Source organism: Gymnoscopelus braueri (assembly GCF_963280865.1).
Source record: "Gymnoscopelus braueri genome assembly, chromosome: 14".
NCBI classification, from domain to species: domain Eukaryota; kingdom Metazoa; phylum Chordata; class Actinopteri; order Myctophiformes; family Myctophidae; genus Gymnoscopelus; species Gymnoscopelus braueri.
In genome coordinates this window covers 27,513,202-27,526,011 of record NC_137619.1, presented here as the reverse complement: position 1 = coordinate 27,526,011, position 12,810 = coordinate 27,513,202, and positions in this window count along the sequence as shown.

Below are 12,810 nucleotides of genomic sequence, written 5' to 3'. Positions count from 1 at the left end.
GCTATAGCTTTCTTCTGCCAATATCCCATTTTAGAAGGACATTTCATATATTCACTTATTGATCCGTAAAGAACTCTATAATGTGCCGTTCAATAACACTGATGAGACTGATATCAATGCAATCACTTTCACTAACTACATTATTTACTCATTAAATACCAGGCTGCAAATCGCTGATTGATTTAAAGTAGCAGTCGACTTGATTATCATATTCTGAACACAATCGGCTATTAGCACTGGCATGTGGTCTGAACCTTGGTCTTACATGATGAGTTGCAGGCTCAGGGAATGGGGATTGATCCTTCTATACACCTGCATAGATCAGAACAGCAACAGTGGGACAGGAGCAAATATTACCACAACAAATGGGTTGCAATTGATTCAGTGAATGAGCACAGAAGTGTTATTGATTCGTTTGAGCTGCTAGCATTCAGTTTGAAGGAGATATTCCTTTCACCAAAACTTTATCCTGTCTGAGGTTGGCCTGAAGCAGGATTTTGCATTGTCCTTATAACTTTGTGTAACTAAAGTATATTGTTCTGCTAAACAGTGTGAGGTTTTATCAGAACGTTGTGTTGCACCTCCGGGTACGGACTGCACCTCTTAAACCGGCCTTGTAATAGTAAACATTGATTTCTTTTCTGTTTATGCCCCATCAACCTCAAGTTTCTTGCGATGAAAATGTCAGCCAAGCTTTGGGAAGGCATAGGGTATTTTCTCCCGAACATCCTAGGCACATAACAAAACATTTTCTGACTTTTATTATCCTGTCGGTGTTGCTGTTCAAAACCCCCCACCCCCTAGGGTGCCAAGAGGAATGGAAATTCTGCTGTCCTGTTAATGCGAAATGGTGTCTTACGTGGTGATATTGAGCTAGTGTGAAGCAAGCTCCCTGGCTGTGATACCACAGGAGAGTAGGAGGAGGGGAGGAGGAGGGAGGAGACGCAAGTGGAGGAGGGCATGGGAGCAACCCATGCTGAGGCGAAGAGACAGCATTGAAGCAAAGACAGCATGATGGGGTGCAGAGTGAGCAGGCAGGAAGGGATTGAAAGGGAAGAACAGAGCGACGGACAGGAGGAGAGAGAAGATCGATGAGCGGAGAAGAGGAAGAAGAGGCAAGAGGAGGAGAGCAGGAATCAAAGATGCGCAGGAGGAGGTCATGATGCTAATCCACTGAAGTCCCTCAGGAACCACGCTAATGTCACTGTCAGCCCACATGGAGGGAGCAAAGTCTCACTGCTCTTCACTGAAAATCCATACAAAAACAGAGAAAATATATTAAACCATTTTCTGCAAACAAAATATACTACCAAATATTATTCTTTGTCGGATGTTTTTGTATATCGGCACACACTGCTTTTGTATTACCAAGCTATGTTTCTTTTTAGCCTTGCTAGCGGCAGGGCTCTAAGGATGGCTACCCTCGGTCTGTCTGTCTGTCCGTTCACCACTTTGGTCCCAAACTAAATATCTTTATAACTTGTAATGGCCTGACGAAAATAGAAGAAACTAAAATACTCCTAATTTCTACTACCTTCGTTAGTTTCAGCAAAACCTATAAACCCTACGAATTTAAACCCAATAAGTGTAACTGTGCCGTTGCACCCCAGATAGCGCATGCCCCGCGCTGAGAAGTTTTCAGACCAAATGTAGCTGTGAAACTATTAACCTCTCTGCACTAGGAAACACACTCTAAAATGCCTATTTCTATTTATAGTAACCTCAGTTGCATATTCTCTCACTCACCAAAGTGTCCGCTGATAAGATCGAGAAGCTCGTATGAAGAAATCCTCTTAAGACTTCTCTCGTAGAAAAGGGTTTTTATTTAACACTCAAACTAATACAGGCTTTTAGCAATAATACAAATATATGTATGAAAAGGCAGATTTTCTGATAAGACAGACAACAGACCCCTAAGCTCTATCTCCTCATTTCCTAAATCTAAGGTGCCTGGCACAGACAGAAAAATATCCCCACAATCCAACTTAATTCAACCAAGATACGGGCAATGCCATGAATTCTTGTTTGAATGTCAAATCTGGATAATATTCCTCAATTCCTGCGAATTACACGGTCAATGACAAACACATCCCCAGACCAGATCTGGAAATAATCTATCATTTCCCATGCAATAAGGCTACCTAGGATTAGGCGACCCAGCAATCGGTAATGCTAGGAGCTGACAAAATTCTCTGTTTATTCAACCAGATTATGGGCAATGCCAAGGTCCCAGTCGAATACAGCAGAATCCACTATCGCTCCCCGCAACCTCGTTGCAGTGTGGCCGCCAAAAGGAACTAATCAGAGAGAGCTAAAATAGGAGATGCTCCGCACAAGGCTATGTCCGTCGCTAGGTAAAAGCAACAAACAAGTGACACCTCGCACAAGCTTCTCTACCAAAACCCCCCCAGAACAGAGATATACAGCAGTATTTATACAATTTTGCTCCATCCAACACACCAAATATGGGATCGCCTCCCTCCGGGTGAGATCATTTCAGTAGCTTAACCTTATATGGTGCTGGTTAGATTATTTCAATAGCCAAACCTAATATGGTTTTTCCTTCTACCAGTTAAAACATTTCAGCTGTTGCCAGGGCAAGTTGGTCATGTGAGCAAAAAGTACAGTTCTTAGCAGGTCACTGCAAAAGAGGAAGTTGTGGCTGTGTTGTGACTGGTAGCATCAAGGAGCAGAGCTGGTGTCAACAGCAGCCGTGACCTGATTGGCCTTCCAACGCCTACGTTGTCGCGCCCCGTGCTTGTTCCTCTTCTTGAGCAGAGCGTGTTGCTGGGCAAGGTCACCCAGCTGCTGCGGGGTCAACCAAGGCCGCGGAATGACAAGGCCATATCTTAGCCCCACCATGTCACCCTCTCTTGGCCTTGGCAGAACCTCGGCCACGTCCCTGGACCTCTCCACGTTGTAGTCAGGCCCCTCCGGATGCCCCAGGAAGGTAACTCCACAAAGTCTCCTCACCCGGAACTGGGTTTCCAGGCGAGGAGTCAGGGCCACCAAGCACATCATCTCAGCTTCCTGGTCCTGAAGAGTACGCCACAGCATGCACCAGGGCCCTTCTGGATGGTCATAAATTATGACAGTGATAGGTGCAGCTCCCTGTGGCATGTCCCACTCACCATCATCCCGAAAGCGGGGTTCGTATGAATGTTGTGCCCACAAGGTTGAGCCCGCTAACCATTTACCTAACTCATGACCCTTGGGATGGAACATCAAAGATCCTGGGGGAATTTCACCTACACTCCCCCAAGCTGCTTTCAGCCATATCCGCGGGCCCTCTTTCAACTGACTTTCGGAAAGGGAACCCCCATTAGGGGTATATAAAATCATGGGTTCAGCCGGGACCGGAATTGGGGTCCTCCTGCTTACAATATCTTCCTCAATTGAATGTTGGCCAGGATTCGGGTTAGGACTTGGGTTTGGACTTGGGTTTGGGCTTTGGATAGAGCTTGTACCCTCCGGCACCACTCGTGGACTTCCACTGGCCTCCCCCAGACCTTGAGCAGGCCCATTATCTACCATGGGACCCGCCTCATCAGGTCTGGTGGTATGTGGAGCCAGGACCACAAGGGGAAGTGACGGCTCAGCAATGCCCTCCCCCGGTGGATCTGTGGGTGCAAATAGGTCAAACATGTCCTCCGACAGGGCGAACAGATCCACCCGGTCCTCCTCATGGGCCGTCTCGAGTTCGGGAGTTGACACGACCCAAAAGACTTCGGAGTCCGGAGTCAAAAGATTTAACTCCTGAACCGCGGTCTTCTGTACACAGGAAAACAAATGATAATCTATCTTATTCTATTTTCATATAATATTTTTATTATCATTATTATTTTATTTTCTTTTAATATATATATATATATATATATATATACATTATTAATTTTTTTTGATACATATATAATTTATATGTATATCCTAATTATTTTAATTTTTCTTATCCATGAGCTTGGTCACGGACCACAATCCTGTCATGGCTGCACATGATCACCTTTCCGACTCTGGTCTGCCTCCCTTTTAGAAAGGCTAAAACTAAGCCCTCTGTTAGCACGGGGATAAGAGCAGAAATCAGATCACAAAGGCTCAGGATCTTGAGTAATATCATCCGTGCTGTTATCAACCAATATACGACAGTGGCCCGCACCATTTCCCTCTTACGAGGCCCCGGTCTTAGAGATAACACCAGCACGGCTATGTAAGCCAGCAATGCATCTATAAGCAGGGCCTCGCCCACCATCATAGCCAGCAGCCAGGCAACACAATGGAAATACACATGCACCATTTGTCCCACCAGCATGCACAGGGCTATGACATACAAAGTTGGTGTCCACCATTTAAGATGGGTGTCTAGACTTCCCATACCAACCCAAATAAGCCCCAGACCAAGCGATCGTTCACACATTATTATTCTGAGGATTGTCAGACAACACCCCAGAAATAGCAATAGCCCAAAGTGTATCCGATCGCATCGTTTCTTAGGCAGAACTATGGTAAATAGTATTAAGGCCATAATGATTAACTCATCAGGGCACAGGCAATAGTTACCGTGCCACACAATGAGTCTACCAGAATAGCACTTGAAAGCTCTCTTTGAACAGGAAACCACACTCACCAGCGCATTCCCCGTGTCTTGGGTCATTGCAGCTGTGTCATAATCAAATGTGGTTGCGTTGTCGCTGTCCATGGTCGCCTATGGTTCTTCTATCAGTCACCGCCAAGTGCAGTAATTTGCTTGAAGTGTCTCTCAATGATGCTGTCCCATGTGTGTATATATATATATACATATAGTACAGCATCACACCTCACAGGCAAACTCGCCCTCTTTCAGTTTTTCCTTTTTTTTTTTTTTTTTTGAAAGTTCATCATACAGTCAAACCTGCCTGAACTCCTCTCTAAGGGTTTGTTTTTGACCCTCTCTATATACCTCGTCATTGCTTGTTATGTCCGCCTTGATGCAAAGGCAGCAAATTGACCTTTTGACCGTGCTTTGCACGCTGTTTCCGTGCAGCAGCAGCCTGTGAGGAGACCACAGGTTTCCTGCCTATACAGATAAGGCGGAGAGTGTAACATAGCAACTTCCCTAAACCCCTGAATATGTGTAGCAACCCTTTTAAAAATGTCCCCAGTAAACATGCTGTTTGTAAGAGACCCGCTGTTTTTAGGTCATTTTTGTCTATTAGTTTTAGACCACAAAAACAACGGTCAGGTTCTGGGGAATCATTTAAACCAGTTGCCCTTGCATGCATCCAAAGATCCAGCCGGTACTGGACATGATTCACCTCCCTTAAGTTATTTGCACCTGATTTGGGTATGGCATCGCAATTTGCGAGTCCAAACGCACACAGTATTTGTGAAACTGCTATATGCGTCTCAGTTAAAAATTCTCCTATTTGGTGATATAAAATTGCGGGTGGATAGAGTAACTGATAGATAATTACTGTCATTATTATGGTCAGGAAAGCTAACGGCATGCACCTAAATATTGCACCCGTATTCTTTCGAACCTTGTGCTTCCAACTCAGTCTCTTAGTGACAGGTGATGCCAAAACCGGGGTTAAGGGCATCCTCTAGGACGCTAACCTCCGTCACCCCCGGCTCCATCCCTCTCTCGTCACCTGCAGACCAGAGACAGCACAGACATTATTTTAACTATAAATAAACAAATGGAGCCCCAGACCGCAGTTTTGCAAACCACGCCAAAGCCGAGGATCTGATCCGTGCAGGTTCAACTATTGTCACCCTGGTCCTGGGAATTGCTCCCGGCAGTGGACTCAGATCCTCGACCGATGGTCGCATACAAACCACTCCCTTTATGGACGGCCGGTCCTTGTCTCCAACTAGATCCGTTGTCTGCCGTTACCAGAAAATACCTGTTACCTGCCTTAGTTCTCTCGCACAATGGTCCGGCTATATCTGCACTGAAATGTTTACCTATTTCTTCGCAAACAATAGCCCGGTCTACCGTACGGGTTTTCTTAAAACCCGCAGCTGCGCACCTCCCGCAAGCCCTTCCGATCTTTAGGGACTGTTTTAATGGGAGACTTTGTTCTGATATTATTCTCATCAAGAAATATTTTTACACGCCGGGCACCCACATGCCCTAGTCCTGTGCGGACCTGAGTAAGGAGATTCCATTCCTCACTCTCTGGAACCGCTATGGTCCCTCCTTCCTCCTGCCACTCGGCAGGAGTCAATACAGCAACATGCTGTATCTTAAACCTGTCAGACCGATCCTGAGCTAACGCATCCACCTCACAGTTGCCATTTGCGGTGCATGTGTCATCCTCAGTATGGGCCTCTACCTTTACATATTCCGTATAAAGGTTGGCTGAATTTTTTTTTTTTTTTTTTAAATAGTCGCCAAAGATTTCCCTGAGCCAACTCTTGACCCTTGACATTGATATAGAAACAATAGTCACTGTCTGTAACTATCATCAAGGCTTTGCATTTGGTTTTGTTTGCGGCAATAATTCCTTCCAGAATCGAACACACTTCTGACGTCTGGGCCGAACCCTTTATGTAACCTGAACGGGACTTTACCACCTTATTTCCCCGTTTCAGGATTAATGCCCATATTGAATATTCACCATCCTCTGCACGCTTACTCCCATCTGTGAACAATGTGTGCGTGGTGGGTTGCCTAGGTTTTGGTGTCCTAGTTGTCACTTTAGGGGAACGTGTGCCATATTGTACAAATGCAATGTCTGGGTCATGCATCATCATGGACCATTTAGACCACCTACAGCCCATCGCCTTCGTTCCAACCAACGTCTCCTTTGTCAGCAAGGACAGGGACGGGTAAGGCGAGCGTATTATTATTTTCTGGCCCATACTCATGATCTTAAGAGAGGGGAGGTGGGGGAAAAGGAGTGCTAAAGCCCTCTCTTCCTCACCGTACTTGAGCTCGATGTCCGAATAAACTGTTGACAGGAACAAGCACGGTTTTTCCGAGCTTTCTTTCCTTAGCTCCAAAGTACCTCCTAACTCACCCGACCAGATTATTATTATTATTATTATTATTATTATTATTATTATTATTATTATTATTTTTATTTATTTTTTCAGAGGCTTAGCAGTCAGCACAACCCTTCCGAACTCACGCCAGGCTTCCACCATTTCAGTGGGCATAGAGAAAGCCTCAGTACAACCCTTTTGGAGGAATCAACCGTTTCAGTTATGTAATGGAGCAGAACAGAGTGCATAACCAGGAGTGTGATTAGAAACATATTCCCCTTTCCCTAAAAAGGACGCTAACTCCCCTAGAGTTCCCGGGGCCGAGCTCGCAGCAATACCATCTAAATATTCTCTGGGGTGATATCAAAACCAAGAAATTTTTGTTTATACTGTCCCATCTCGCACTTTTTCAAGCTCACTTTCAATCCTGCTTGAGCAAGTCTTAACAAGACTTCCTCAAGGACCGATAGGTGCTCTAATTCCGTGTCGGAGGTCCAGTATCAACAATATATTGTTCACCACCGAGCATGGCCTTCACCTCCCTGTCCTGCTCAATGGTTTTATTTGCTAATAAAGGTTAATATTGGCCGTTCTAATTCTGCTGCTGGCTCTGGTTTCTCTGTTTCCACTCCTGTTGTTTTTGGTACATCTCGTGTCTCTGCTCCGGTCCTAACAGGCTGTATTCCTTTTTGTTTATGAAAGGGTAAGGATCGGCTTTCTCTTTTGGCCGGGGCGGGGGCCTCTGTTGGCCCTCCATCTTCCCCTTGTGAGCCTGTTTGGGGTGTTTTTGGTCCCCGAAGGGGCCTTTGGAGTTTCCCGTCTGTGAGCGAGTCTGGGGGCGGCTGGGTTTATTTTTAACCTCGCCTTCCTCCCTTTCTTGCTCAGGATGGGCCTTTGACTGCTTTATTTTTTGTTCCTGAGGTTTTTGGGCTTCACTGCGCTCTGTTTGTTTTTTCTTCGCAATGATTCGGGCAAGACGGTCATAGTTTATGGTAGCATTTCGCCGTTCAATGGGGCCCAGGAGGTTCCAGCTAGCCGCTAAGTGCGACCCACCAGGGATGGACAACAGGAGTTGTTCCTGAGTCATAATGTCCCCTGGGCACTGCTGCTCCATTAGGGTCATGGCTTGTGACAGTGGCATTTGTTCCTTCCTTATTTTGTAAACGATTTCATTTCTTACCGATTCTGCTCGGTTCTCACCCGGTGCCGCCGCCCATAGACTCAAGACACTCCATGGGGTGAATCCCTCAGGAATTGCGGCATCTAGTTTGATGTTAAAATAGGCTGCTGCGACCTGAGAGTCCAGCATAGATTTTGGCAATTTTGTTGCACACCTGCTGACATAATCTGTAATGGTTTCATTTGGACTTCTAGTGGGCAGATATGCTTCCAGCTCTCTAAAATCTGTAGGCTGAAGTGTGCTCATGGCAGTATTTATGTAATCGGGCACTGGAGGGAAAACCGTCGACGCGGATCGTAGCATGTAATGGGACCTAGACTCCAAACCCACCGGACCGGACGGGCCAGGTTGATTCCTAGCCTCCATCACATCCATGCGGGTCCTTGGAGTCGAAGACCTCAGGGGAGTACCAGGGGCTGGACCAGGATCCCGAATGGGGTGGCCAGTCCCATCCACCAATCCCGGTGCAGACCCCGCCACTCTCCTTACTGCTCGATCTCGCTCAACAGCCCTTTCCCTCAACAGGTCATAACCCGCAGTCATATAGGCTCCCTTCCAAGGAGCTGGCACACAGGGCAAACTCAGGATCGCCTGCGCTGTAGGCGCGGACTCAATATCGTAAGCTTCTCGTGGGGTGACCGGGTACCAGTCCGCAATGAGTTGATCCTGGCCCTCTCTAGGAAGCTCCCAGTCTGGTTTCTGAGTTGCTCCAATAACATTAGGGGACCAGATGAGGCCCGTGTCCGTGGTATATTGTGCTGCTCCTGCCTCAAAAGGGAGACGCTTGACATCCACCATTCTAATGATCTGAGGTTGGGATCTGGCATTTTGGCCAGCGGCTGTCATTCTCTTTACCGGAGCGATGGGGGGAGGAGAATTAAGCTCTCCTTCTACCTCACCTCGCACGGGAGAATGATCGTCAAACCTAAGACAGCGTTCCACAGTGGGATCTGGTGCTGGCCACTGGCGCCGAGATCTGGATTCTGGCGAGGGATCAGGGGTCAATGCCCTCCTCACCTCTCTCCGATCTCTAGGCTTCCGGGCTTCGCGTTTTCCCGGGCGCGGGCTAGGTTCCCTCTCCTCGGGCGAGCCATGAGTTTGAATGGCTTTTAATGCCCTTAGGAGCTGGTCCTCCGCCCTGCCCTTATCAACCAGTACAATCAGATTGGTGTCTTCTCCCAAATTAGGCATGTCATGCAGCGCTAATGCTACTGCCTTGAGCATGTATTTGAGGGACAACCCCTGATAGCGCTGATTTTGGAAACGCGCCCTGAGCACCAAAGTTTGTTCCCCATTTGAAGTCAAACTTAAAGCTTCACGTTTCACAGCTGTCTTAAGTCTTTCAGCCAACTCAGATATCGGTGGGTCAGTGTCAGACATAGTTCTGGAGGACAAGCACAGATGCACTATCCGTGAAAAATCGGTGAGATCACCTGGTATGGTCTCTAACCTTTGTCCATCACACAGAACTCTGCCCCTCATGGCCTTTCTCCGGGCTTGGATAAGATTGGGACCGCCGTATCTCCGTACCTCCGCCTCATGTGCAGGGCATTCCCGAAGGTCTGCACCATGGCACGTGATCAGAGGTCCAGGAACAGCTTCTACTCGTCCCTGGAGACCAACTAATCTGGTCCCCGGAACATAAATATCCTTTTGAGAGCCCAGGCCTTTAGGCGAAAGTGCTACAATTATCGGATCACGGTGCCTGCTCAGCTCATAACAGTGGGACCTATTGTCATTGTGAACCCGTTGGGCCTCAGCGCGCATCCGGTGGACCTGCCGTTCCTGCTCAATCCTAGCTATGCGGTCACGGCGTTCCACCGGGGCAGAGCATGGGGCGGGCTGGACAGGTCGAAAGAGCTGTTCATAAGAGCCACTGCCGTCATTTGCCCGCCGGTCATGCGCACGAGTGGGTTCCTCATTGGGGCGGACCTGACAAGGATCCTCAGATCGTGGCCTGGGGACTATATCTAAGAGGCCAGCCCTGGCATGGTTTAGGATAACAGTCATACCTATCCAGGTTGCCTCGTCCGGTGTTAATACCGTCACGGCAAATGTGCTCCCGGCGTCCACATAAGCACGACACAAAGCACGACAAGAGGCGCTGAGGTCATAGCCATATGTTCCGCACCCGACTAGAGTCATCACCACCGGTGTAGTTCGCCCTTCCGAAGTACATTTCACTCGACAAGCCCGGAACAATGATGTGTACGTGCCGTACAACACCCGCTCACACTGGCTCGGAGTGTATTGTCCTTCACGGAATGGAACAACCAGGTTGGCAATAGCCCCATATCGGTCAGCGAGCAGATAGGCTCCTGTCCAGTACACCTCATTATTCATCAACCCGCCAAGGGCTTCATGTGTATATTTTTGAACCAAGTCTCTGCATTGTTTCTGGTAGTTTGGTCCAGCCGCTTTTTTTATGGCTAGCGCAACCCCACCTCCATTGGTCAATTGTAGGTTAGCAGGGTTAACCAGGTTAGAGAGACGGTCAACAGGTGTGTGTTGTTCTAATTTATCTCTACTTAGGCTTATATTATTCAATAGGGATGTGTCCCCGGGAACCGGCAAACTATGTTCCCCCAGCCCCAGAGCCCTCAGACTCACTGATCTTGGGTACAAACCCACAGTGGGAGGACCCGGGGCAGTGGGATAGATGCACTGGTTCACATACCACGAGGGACCTTCATCCATAATTTCGGGGGGTACCTCATCATATGCCGGCGGGTCATTGTGAATATGACCGCCTGGCCAGTTCTCATCAACCTCTGCCTCAGCAATGTCCTCAACAATCACGGCGTCTTCTTCGAAGCCCTCGTGATCTTGAAAAATTGACTGGGCGCCCTCAGAAACTCCAGTAAAGGAGTCATCCGGGGCTGGGACAAGATCAGCCATTTATGATGGGCAACTTATTTTTTTTTTCCAAATATAAGCAATCAGAATTAATGTAGATTTATTTTTATTTGTAAAATCCAAACTTATTGTAATTAGAATTTCGCAAAACAAAACCTTTTGATCAAAAATGTTTTATTGGATAAGATAATAATTCAAATCTGTATTAAATTATAATCAAATATCTATATCTTTGGCGACAATAATTTTTAAACAGGTTTCTATCCTATTTGAATCCGGTTTCTCTATTCTCGTCCTTCACGGTTTTAAACTGGCAATAGCTTTTTGCCCCGCTTTTACGAGTGTTTTGTAGATCTCTTCCTGCGTTACAATACAAATATAGAGAGATCTCTCGCGGATCAGGAAACTTTATTTACGTGAGTATAGGAAAGCCTCACGCCTAAGTTGTGAAAATGTAACTCAAAGATGTGAAACGTGTGGGCGCTCCACATCTAACTAAAACATTTCACAGAAAATACTTTTGAACTGGAATCACTTGTTCAAATAGAGTCTCAACTGTTATAGCATTTGGCGGTCTCTTCAAATGTTTAACACTAAATATTAGTATCCCCTAATATTTTAGACAAAATTAAATTTTGACATCAGCGGTCTCTCTGATGTCCATTAATCTATGTCCAGCATTCAGTTTAACATGAGCTGTCTATCTCATGTCCCTGTTCGGGCGCCATGTAATGGCCTGACGAAAATAGAAGAAACTAAAATACTCCTAATTTCTACTACCTTCGTTAGTTTCAGCAAAACCTATAAACCCTACGAATTTAAACCCAATAAGTGTAACTGTGCCGTTGCACCCCAGATAGCGCATGCCCCGCGCTGAGAAGTTTTCAGACCAAATGTAGCTGTGAAACTATTAACCTCTCTGCACTAGGAAACACACTCTAAAATGCCTATTTCTATTTATAGTAACCTCAGTTGCATATTCTCTCACTCACCAAAGTGTCCGCTGATAAGATCGAGAAGCTCGTATGAAGAAATCCTCTTAAGACTTCTCTCGTAGAAAAGGGTTTTTATTTAACACTCAAACTAATACAGGCTTTTAGCAATAATACAAATATATGTATGAAAAGGCAGATTTTCTGATAAGACAGACAACAGACCCCTAAGCTCTATCTCCTCATTTCCTAAATCTAAGGTGCCTGGCACAGACAGAAAAATATCCCCACAATCCAACTTAATTCAACCAAGATACGGGCAATGCCATGAATTCTTGTTTGAATGTCAAATCTGGATAATATTCCTCAATTCCTGCGAATTACACGGTCAATGACAAACACATCCCCAGACCAGATCTGGAAATAATCTATCATTTCCCATGCAATAAGGCTACCTAGGATTAGGCGACCCAGCAATCGGTAATGCTAGGAGCTGACAAAATTCTCTGTTTATTCAACCAGATTATGGGCAATGCCAAGGTCCCAGTCGAATACAGCAGAATCCACTATCGCTCCCCGCAACCTCGTTGCAGTGTGGCCGCCAAAAGGAACTAATCAGAGAGAGCTAAAATAGGAGATGCTCCGCACAAGGCTATGTCCGTCGCTAGGTAAAAGCAACAAACAAGTGACACCTCGCACAAGCTTCTCTACCAAAACCCCCCCAGAACAGAGATATACAGCAGTATTTATACAATTTTGCTCCATCCAACACACCAAATATGGGATCGCCTCCCTCCGGGTGAGATCATTTCAGTAGCTTAACCTTATATGGTGCTGGTTAGATTATTTCAATAGCCAAACCTAATATGGTTTTTCCTT